This window comes from Elephantulus edwardii, unplaced genomic scaffold (genome assembly GCF_000299155.1).
Source record: "Elephantulus edwardii isolate Elephantulus edwardi_28Jun2011 unplaced genomic scaffold, EleEdw1.0 scaffold00003, whole genome shotgun sequence".
In the NCBI taxonomy this organism is placed as follows: Eukaryota; Metazoa; Chordata; class Mammalia; order Macroscelidea; family Macroscelididae; genus Elephantulus; species Elephantulus edwardii.
The window spans coordinates 14,417,202-14,428,428 of record NW_006399753.1 but is presented as its reverse complement, the minus strand read 5'-3'; the positions used below and the strand labels follow the sequence as shown (position 1 = coordinate 14,428,428).

The 11,227-nt window shown below is 40.9% G+C and overlaps 1 pseudogene; it reads right to left on the bottom strand.

Moving 5' to 3' along the window:
* The window catches only part of LOC102866924, a 147,615-nt pseudogene that overhangs the window by 19,901 nt on the left and 116,487 nt on the right, over nucleotides 1-11,227 (bottom strand).

Sequence of the window (11,227 nt, the reverse complement as noted above, 5' to 3'; positions counted from 1 at the left end):
TTTGTGGTTGGACATTTGGGCTGTTTCCATGTTCTTGTGATGGTGAATAATGCTGCTATGAACATTGGTGTACAAATCTCAGTTTGTGCCTCAATTCTCATATTCTCAGGATATATACCAAGTAGTGGAATAGCTGGGTCATATGGAATTTCTATGTTCAGCTTTTTGAGATGCCTTACCTATTTTAAGGTTTAGTTCCTCTACCTCTTTACATGTAGTAAGATTTAATTTCTCAAAGACACCATTTTCATGATAAGCATCTACATGGAAAGGTAATAAACACCTCTTTGAGATTCTCTCCATCTTAGATTCCATTTCTAACCTTTTCAGTCACTGCTTCCTGTAAATCACATCCACCCTATCCTTGGAGGAATCTTCAGTGTCTTTTTTTGGGCCCGTCACTTATATTCTGAAAGCATTAAGAATGAATGACTTAATACTTAGCTGTCAGGGAAGATACCATGATCAAGAATCAATGTCTTAGCCAAACCATTTGACCATATTATAAACTCAGTCATTAACTACAATTAGCTCCTTAGCCTCTCCCCTGATCTGATAATACTTCCTCAACTACCCCTGTTGCCTTGTCCTGTCAGTATTTTCATGCCACAGTTATGCTCTGAAGCACAGTGCAATTGCCATCTCAACCTCAAAGCGGTGTCTGCAGTCACCAACTCTGTCAAGCCAGGGCCTCTTTAGTACAATTTTTCAGAGTATTTTTCAGAGTCTGTTGCTCTTCTCCTGTATTGCCTGAATCTTCTACCTTAGATCACTCTGTAAGACTCATCTTCTTCACAAATAATATCTTAAAATTAAGTTTCATCTTCTATTATTTTAATCCTTGCCCACATTTTTTTCATTCCCTATTACACACTAGATAAAAGAAGTCTTGGAGACACAGAAGTTAAATGTCCAACTGCTAACAAAAATTTAACAATTCAAGATCACCCAGGAGCTCCAAAACTGAAGACCTGATGATTTTTCTCCCTTAAAGTTTAAAAGCTTTATGGAGCAGGTCTACTGCGTATGAGGTCAATATGAGGTGGAATCAGCCTGATGGCATCTCACAAGAACAACAACATCACCCAGGCACTGGTTTGACAAAGGATGCCTTCCATGTATATTTGCCAAATGTATGCATAGACGAATGAACACAAATCATGACATTTTTTTTTTCAGTGATACCACCATGACAAGTTGGAGACTGACTCAAGTAAACTTATGAAAGTCAGTACACCCTGACAACGATATATTTTTTTTCCCCACTAAGAGATTCAGAATACCAATTAGAATAAAAATCTCCAGTCGCCTGTAGTGACAAGTTTTCTTTCTGAAGCTTGCAAATTCTTGTTCTAAAAAACAAAAATATGAGGTGTACGTGAGGCGTATATGTGTGTGTGGAGGCATATAAATCTTTTCAAAGGCATATTCTTGACAAAATACTGAAAGTCATGTTTTGCCAACAAAGTGTAAGGGTGGCCACATTCCTGGCATTGTAACCTTTCCTGAGGGAGCTGAAAGAGGGCTGGAGAGGCAGAGAAGATGTGTCCAAGCTAAAAACACAGAAAAATGTAACACCCTTTCCAGAAACTAGGCACCGTGCAGCTTTTGAAAATGGTTCAAAGCTGTCATGCTTCTTAATTCCTAGATGCGTCAGCAGAGGATGGTTTCAGTATTCCCACCGAAACCAGAGATACTTCAGATTTATATGATCCACACCCTAGGAATCAAGGTACTAACATGTTCTGCTGGAGGCACTGAAAAGCTTAGCATCTCCCTTTCAAAAAGGAAGAGTTTCCTGTGAAACAAATGGAGCCAATTACAGGTGGACCAGGGCCAGGTCATTACAGAAGCTCACAAGGATAAGATAAGACCGAGGTGTTTTTCCTCCCTTCTTCTTTCTCTTAACCTTACACTGTCTTATCCTCATCGTTCCTTGCCATATGTCCTGGAAGCTTCAACAGCTGAACAGACCATGTCGTGTGTTCTAAGTGCTTCGGCAATTTAGCAAAACACTGCTTTTTCTAATTTCCCCATTCAGGGTTAGGTACCTGACTCACAGCTTTGTCAAGTGCCCTGGGAATGCAGTGCTGATGGGTAATTGTCCTTTAATGCCAACTTGATGAGCTCTTGAAGCACTTACCTATTGTTAACTAATTAAGCTACATATAAACATTCTCCTGTCATGGCTACAAACCAAGTGGAAGCTAAGGTCATCAGCACAGTAGCAGATTCACTCTAGGATTCAGCTTATATGTCTGTTATTGAAGCTCATGTCTTTTGTCAGAGTAAGAAAGGTTGCTTTCATTAAACTCACCGGGTTGCATGAATAAATGAGAAGCTTGAGTGAGTTTCTCTACAGGAAAAATTCCTTATCAGAACATATGTCCCTCTGAGGGGACATAACAGCTCTCTGTGGGGGTTGGAAGCACAGTGCTTTGTGACTATTCCAGTCCATCTTCCTGAGCATGGTCTATCTTTCATTTCAGTTTGAGTTAGGGAGCCCTCGTTTACTACTGAGCCTCTAGTGGAGTGGTCTTCAAGCTTTAGGGGGAGAAAAAAAAACACTCATTAGCCAAATTTTTGAGAATGTCAACATTTTGCATATTACAGTGGAAACAAGGCCATTTATTTAAGTTTGGTATAAATCAAGTTATCACCCGTAAGTGCATATATGAATAAGGTCTGGTCCTTAAAAACTCCATCTTCTCTGACGATTCTATTAGGTCTCTTAGGTTAGAAAACCAACTAAAAGGATGATAATTTGGACTTACTCCGTGGTTCCATAAGGGAGGCCTGGTGGCCTAGTGGGTAGAGTCATCCTGCCAACCCGCAGGCAAGTGGTTCGAATCCACCAGCTGCTCCACAGGAATAAGGTGGGTAATCTCGTCCAATGTGACATGATTCAATTCCAATTTGACAGCACATACTAACAACAGTCACCACGGCTCCATGAGGGAAGAAGGCCAGAGGAGCTGCTTTCACAAAGGTTACAGCCTAGAAGATCTGTGGATGTGGTTCTACTCGGTCGCATGAGGTCACTGTGCGTTCATGAAATAAATTTTTTAAAAATCTACTCAACAACAACAACATATTTGGAAGGGTGGGGGCTCACTGAAAGAGAGGAAGACCCCTATCAAGATAGACTGACACAGTGACTGCAGCAATGAACTCAAATGTATCAGAGTTGGTGAGGATAACCAGGTCAGGCCAGGACTCAGATCTGTTGTTCATAGGATTTATATGAAGTTGTGTTCGACTCAATGGCACTTAACAACAACAACAGCAACAATATTTCATCAACAACAGGACCTAATAAGAAAAATAGATGAAGTCTTTGTGTGTACACTAATGTAGATTTCTATTCAAAATTGTTAGATAGCATCTCGTTCAATGTTATGTACAACAGGATAAAACAGGATACAGTTCAGCACCGTCTCCATAAGGATTAATGCATCTGAATTCCTTTTTAAAGTCACTGTTAATCTACCTCATTGAGGGTCTACTTTTTTTTTTTTTTTACTAACCCTAAACAACACTCTTGGCACCAGCAGTAAGAACATCAAAAGACAACTTGAACTGGGAAAGTCACCTGCCAGGGACCTATCAAGAGCACTGAAGAGCAATAATGTCATTCTGGAGATTAAAGTGCCCCTGATCCAGGCCATAGTCCTCTCAATTAGATGTTATGCATCAGGGAGCTGAACAATAACTAAGAATGATAGAAAAAGGATTGATGCCTTTGATTTGTGGTGCTGGAGAAGAGTGTTGTGTTGAACATGTTGTGGACTGCTGGAGAACAAACAGATCTTTCCTAGAGAGGGAGAAACCAGGCTGCTCCCTGGAGGCAACGATTTTGAAGCTCTGTCCCACATACTTTGGGCGTGTGGTCAGTAGAGACCAGTCCTTGGAGAAGGACCTCATGCTTGGAAGTGTGAAGGGACAGTACAAGAGAGTAAGACCTGGGATGAGATGGATTGACTCAGTGACTGGAGAAATGGGATTAGGTCTGCCAGAGACGATAAGATTGGCTCAGAATAGGGTAGACTGCAGAGCTAATGTACATAATGTTGCTATGAGTTGCAAGCATTTCAATGGCACATAATAACAGCAACAACAACAACATACAGCATTCACTGGCTTGCTAGATGCCACAATCAACTTAATGACACCTAACCATAACAACATCTTCTGCCAAACATCACAGCCTATCTCTTCAGATAGCATGATCACAGTACATTAAAAAAACGTCTTGTCATCCTCACTTCTCCTCCAGCCAGATTTGCCCATTCTTCTGGCATCCCAGGATACCTGTTGGACCTTTTTTTCCTCACCCTGGCTGTAGAGTTTGGTCAAATCATGGAGAATTAGCAGGCTGCCTGTTGGTTCATCTACTCCATTAGGTTGCCTTCTAAAAAATCTTTTAAAAGTTACACCTTGAAGACCTTATTAAACCCCATAAAGTTTAATATATAGTTTATATATTTTAGTATATAGAATATACTAAAATATATAAACTATATATATTTAATATATAAATATAGTTTAGCCACAATATAAATTGGATAATAACTCCAATGGTCACCTGAGAGTACTCTTGACCACAGCACCCTTACCCATCTAGATCGTTTCTATTGGCGGTCCCATCAATGGCCAGAAGTTCCTTATGTTCACACCTTCTTTGTACCCAGGACACAATCCATCCCTTTCACAAATCCTGTTCCTCTGTTTCTCCATCCAAGCTTACACACAGGAGTCTTGACTATATATAGACTCCATGGACTTGGCCATGTACCCCCCTCTCTGCCCCAAATGACCTTTTATTAGGCCTCTCCTCAGGGAGCAGGTCCAGAAACTGTACTGCCTCCCTCACCACACTACACACAGTCAAGTCTCTCCCTGTCAGTCTCTCCAGCTCTTGGGCTTCCTCCTGGAGAGGTTGCAGGAGCAGAGGGAATTGTACCAAAAATCAACTTAGAGACCTAAGATTGTTCTGTTCAATAGATCTTCTTTGCTCAATGCAAGAAGATGCCTGTTGACTGAAAAGGGTCCCTTGTTCTGAGAGGATTTACAATAACTTTGAACTGTGAGACAAGATGTATATTTTATTCATCTTTGTAGTAATCCCTGCATTTGACACAGAGATTGGCATGGTAGAAATTCAATACTTGATTACATTTAGTGACCTCATAACATTCCTATAGCACATATATTCTTAATTGTTTTTTCCTCTCTGTTAAGCCAGCCTTAGGTTTTACCAATATCTTTTTGTATAACTAAGTATTCTTTCATTTTACTGAACTTGCTATATTCTCACCAGATAAGGATGTCATCACATTTCTTTCATCACCCCCCATCTTCCATTCTTCTTATACACCCTTCAATGGTAAAAAATCAGTAGGAGAGGGCATCAGGGATGCATCCTGTCACCATACCTTTTCAGTCTATATGCAGAACAGATCATGTGGGAGGCTGGACTTTATGAGGAGTGTGGCATCAGGATTGGAGGAAGACTCATCAACAACCTACATCATGCAGACGATACAACTTTGCTTTCTGAAACTGAGGAGGACTTGAAGCCTTTGCTGCAGAAGGTCAAGGGCTGTAGTCTTCAACAAGGATGAAGCTCAACACCAAAAAGGCAAAGATTCTCACCACTAGGCCAACTGGAAGCACCATGAAGAATGGAGAAGAGATTGAAATTGTTAAAACTTTAGCATGCTCAGCTCCGTAGTCAACACTCTTGGCACCAGCAGTCAGTAAATCAAAGGATAAATTGCATCGGGGAATGATGCTGTCAGGGACCTCTCCAAAGTGCTAAAGAGAAATGGTGTGTTTGATTTAGGCCATGGTCTTCACAATTACATGCTATACATCAGAGACCTGGACAATGACTAAAGATGACAGAAGAATTGATGTCTTTGAGTTGTGGTGCTGGAGAAGAGTATTGAATATACTGCGGACCATCAGGAGAACAAATAGTTCTGACTTAGAGAGGGTGAAATCAAGTTTCTTCTTGGAGGCAAGGATTTTGAAGTTCCATCTCACATACTTTGGATATATGGCCAGGAGAGACCAGTCCTTGGAAAAGGACTTCCTGCTTAGAAGGATAGAGGGACCATGCAGGAGAGGAAGACCCCAGATGAGGTAGTTTGACATGGTAACAGGGGCAGTGGGATTAGGTGTGTTTGAGTCAATGAGACTGGCTCAGGACAGGGCAGGGTTCAGAGCTATTATGCATAGGGTCACTATGAGTTGCAGGTAACTCAGTGGTGCATAACAACAACAACAACAGGATGAATTAATATACATTTTTCCAACACCTGTGCAGACTGCACCTCCACCTCCTTCTTTTCTCATACCCTCTCATGGAACCATGGTTCTTTTCCTCAGGGCACTGAGGAAAATTTACAAATTATACCACAATAAATTCCATGATTTGTTTGTTTGTTTGTTTTTAATCTTCCTCACCAGGTAGAAAGCACTATGAGGACAAGGATAAGTATACATTTGTCAACTCTTGTGCCACACAAAGCTGGCATGGTGCTGGAAGCCACCAGCATTCCCTATACACAAAAGAACTTACAAACTGTTTGCTGGAAGACAAAGTAGTATAGCATAGGAAGAATCGACAGGCCTACAACAGAGCAGCTGAAGGGATTTTTAGAGTAGCTTCTTGCCTGAAAGATTCAGTATCCATGGGAATGGAGACTGGAGTGAGGGAATACCATGTTCCTTGGTCTCTGACCCAGAAAAATCAGTTGGATATCATGAATATGGCAAATACAGCACTTACTTCACACTGTTTTACCAACAATAGATTGGTAATGGTGAGGTCAGCCTTGGCAATCAAGCTAAAAATAAAACCAAAAAAAACCCTCTCCATTTAATTCCTTTACTTTCACCTTTTTTACTGGTTTTCGTAAGATGATTCATAAACATCATGTCTTAATATATTACTTACAGTTGACCAAATTGATTTTCTCACCCCGTCTTGCCAAATCCTCACTGGACCTTGCCTATGGCTTTACCCTACCCATCCATCCGCTAATCTCTTCTGCCTTGGCGGTTGTTTCTGAGTCGTCTCCCTCTTCCCTCCTTTTAACTTGAGTGACAAACTGAGAAACAGACTCTACACCCACTGCATGCTTGGGAATGAGGCTCTGGAGACTGACTGCCTGGTGTGCATTTCTTTTTCTCTCTCATCATTATTCTGTTGGACGTGACTCATGACTGACTGCCCTATGTATGGGTTTCTGAGATTGTAAATCGCACTCGAGATTTGTCGTATTTCTCCTGAGGAGCCTCTGGTCTATGAAAACCACCAGCAAGGCAAAGCCTTTGGGCTGTTGGCACAATAGCCCTGGACAAAGCCTCCAGATCCCCTTTCTTGGAGATGAGGACACTGAGGCATCAGTTCATATATGAGGAGGGGTCAGTCCCTGCAAGTGGACTTGGAAAAGAAGGTGGCCAGTGAAGAACTTCCGGTGAGACGGCCCTGACACGGAGACTGCCATGCCGGTGAGCAGAGCAGAACTCTGGGTCGTGCTGGACTTTGTTGTACATAGAGTCACTGTGAGTCAGATCAGACTTCACAGCACTTAAACCAGAAACCGCAATTCCAGTTAAGTGCCTAGTCTAAATAATACTGGACATTCTGATGATGTCATGTGTAGGAAGTTTTGTTGCTTCCCAAAGGACACATCTGTTTAGTGGTTCAAATACATCAGCAGCTACAAAGGGGAACGATGTCAATCTTTTCCTGTGCATTTTATAGGCTTGGAAACTCAGTGGAGGCTGAGCTACATGTAGATTCTGACTGAAGGCAAAGAGTTGAGTTGAAATAAAATTTTGACTTATTATGAGTTTTTACAATATTATTGTCCACTGTGGTTAGGTCAGTTCTAATTTATTGTGATCCTCCACTAAGTTTCCAATAATGCTGTAAATCATTACAGGAAAGTACTACCTGTCCTTCTACCACAGAGCAGCTGGTAGATTCGAACTGGTAACCTTTCAGTTAGCAGCCTGATAGGCTGCAAAGAAAAAGTGAACACAGAAACTAGTAATTATAGAACACTTAGTGTGTACTAAGAAGTACCACAACCACTTTAAATCAAATTAATCCTTTAATTCCTACAGTATTTAATAGTCTATGTGTTTCCTACTGCCAAAGGGGCCCTTTAGAGTAGTGAGAGAAGATCTCCAACCTGAAACCCACAGCGTCCCTTTTCAGCAGGAAGTAGCTAAGAGAATACACCATCCCCTTTCCCTTATGAATCAGGGTGAAGTCTCTCTCAGGGAGGAGAGATAGGGAATGGCAAAGGACACACTGACAAAGGAGATTAATCAGAACTGGCTTCGACAAGCACTGTGGCAATTGGACAATTAAAACAGACATTCCGGGGGGTGGGGGGAAGAAGAACGAACTGGGGAGGAGGGTAGAGAAAACAGTGCAACAATGAATGAATGAAAACCCAAAATCTCTGTAAATGTTCACTAAAACTAATAAAATTTAATAATAATTTTTAAAAAATTCCTACAGTATTGCCAAATGTGAGTAAAACAGAATAACCAGGATATCATGAGATTGTTGTTAGGGATCCTCAAATTGGCTCAAGTGAGAGTGACCCTACGAATGACAGAATGAAGCCCTGCCTCACCTTGTGCCATCCTCATGACCTTGCTGTCAAGCCCAGTTTTGTAGCCACTCTGCCAGTGCACCTCCTTGAAGGTCTTTCTGTTTCCCTGACCCGCTACTTTTATAAGATCTTTAGTCAGGGACCGATCCTTCCTGCTAAAATGGTTTCAAATATTCTGGATCTTGCCAGTTTTTAATAAAGAGAAGCTGTACTATCCAATTCTCTTGCTGTGGGAATGTTGATTCTTTAATGAGCAAAAATAGATTATACTTTACTGGGACATTTCATAGAGAATTTATGGTTGGAGGAAATTCCTTACAATCCACTGACACAATATTTGTATCCATGGCAACTCTCTTCACTTGAAAGCAGTGATTGTCATTCTGATTTCCCTGTTTACAACCTCAAAGAATATTCAACTTAAATCATTCATATACAGAGAGGAAAGAACCCAGAACTTGGAAGCAAATGTCCTGGTAGTTTTGAGACCTTGACCTGGTTCATTATCTCTGAACTTCAATTTCCTCTTTTTTAAAGAAGTGGAAATGATGCCAGCTTTATCTGCCTGTTGTTATTGTTAGTTACCATGGAATCAATTCCCACCGATAGCAACTCTATGCATACAGAGTAAAACTACTCCCCGTAGAGTTTTTAAGGTTCTAAAGCAGACCAACACAAAGGTCTTCCAAAGTATTTCTGTGTGAGTTCTAAACCCTAACCTTTCAACCAGCAGTTGAGTGCCTAACCATTTACGCTATCCAGGAATTCCACTGAGGATTAAACCAGTGTCTCAAAGGGTGACTTCTTCAAGGCCCACCATCTTCCATACCCACTAGGCAACTGAATCAGATTCTTTGGGGAGGAGTCCCAGGAATTGGTTTTAAGAAAGTCCTCTTCTATGCTAATATTGAGGAGAAATGATAATATAGATTTAAAAAAAACAAACAAACCAAAACCCGTTTTGTGAACTGTACAAATGCAATCCATACATCGTCATTCCATCTTTTCTTCTCCCCAATATTTTCTAACCCCTTTTCTCTAAGCTGTCACCCATCTTCATTCCAAGTCCCATCCAATTGAGATATTTGTCTGTAGACAGTCTCAACTCTTACCAGTCTTTGATCAGAGTTCTGTAACAGTGGATGTCTAGATAACATTTGCATAAAACTTTGGACTCCATAGCATGTAAGAGAAACAATACAGATCGAATGAGTGGACACGTGAATGAATTGCAGATGTCCAACTATGTCAACATATGCATTTTTCAGATTGTCTTATTTCCCGGACATAATGTTTTTTTGCCAATAAACATCAAGTGCTTTTTTTGTGCTTTGAGTTTCCTCCTTTCATCACTAAGAGACCCAGATTAAGGCAGGCATCTCCCACTGGACAGACAGGGAAGAACTTGGATGTTTGCCCCATAACATTCAGGAGGGATAGAGTTAGAATTGAAGACTGGGATTCAAAACTCTAGGCTTCTGACCTTTTTACTCTTGTTCCCAGGGCTTTGGATGTGGGGAGAACACAGAGAAGCTTCAATTCTCCTCTCCCCAGGGGCGTGGCCTGAGAAGGGATAAGTGATCCCCCCATACCTCCATATATGCTTTGGGACTTCAATCAGAGAATTTTATAAGATGCCTGGAGCATGGTATGTGCTTGGTAAATATCACATCTTTTTTTCACGTGTTCTTTTGGGTTGCGTCGTGCAAATGTTATCAGTAAAAAGCACTTGGCTGTCTTCTTTGGAAGTATCTTGATTAAGGGAAGGAGGTGGAGTTCTGATCTTTGATCTGCCTTCTTTCGACAGCTGGGGAGAAAGGCTTCTTTAGGCTAAAAAAAAATGAATTACAAAAAAAAAAACAACCACTCAAATCAGTTCAGCACATGTGATTCTCAAATGACTTAAATCAGAATCTCTTCCCAAAGATGCTTATTAAAAATGCAGAATCCTGAACTCCGTTCAAGAACTCCTAAATCAGAGTCTAAGAAAGTGGATCCTAGAAATAGGTATTTTAAGCAAACATTCATGGCGAACTTTATTCACACTCAAGTGAAAGAACCACTAAGATTGCTTGAGTCCATTAAATATCATATTATAAATTGTTGTTGATATTGTGTACCATAGAGTTGGACGCCACACACAGCTGACATGCCAGGGGATTTTCAGAGGCAATTAATCGCCCAGGAGGAGATTGCCCATCATTCTCTTGCAGAGTAGCTGGTGGCCTCAAACTTTGTGTCTTTGAGACTGCAGCACAGCTTCTTGCCCCTAGGCCACCAGAGCTCCTTATATTATAAATATATAATATTGTTGTTGTTATTTGATTGCCTTTGAGTTGAGCATGACTCATAGCGACCCTGTGAACAAAAGGCCTGACTATAACTATAACAAATGATAACTATGACTATAACAAAAGGCCTTTCCATAACTATCAACATTTATTAAAGTTCATAGAGTTTCTGGAGGTGTGTTATTTAGGAAAAGGATGCCACTCCTGCTTATAAATATTATACTAAGGGGAGCTCTGGTGGCCGAGTGGCAAGGAGCTGCAACTACAATCCCAGAGGCGCATGGTTCGAATCCA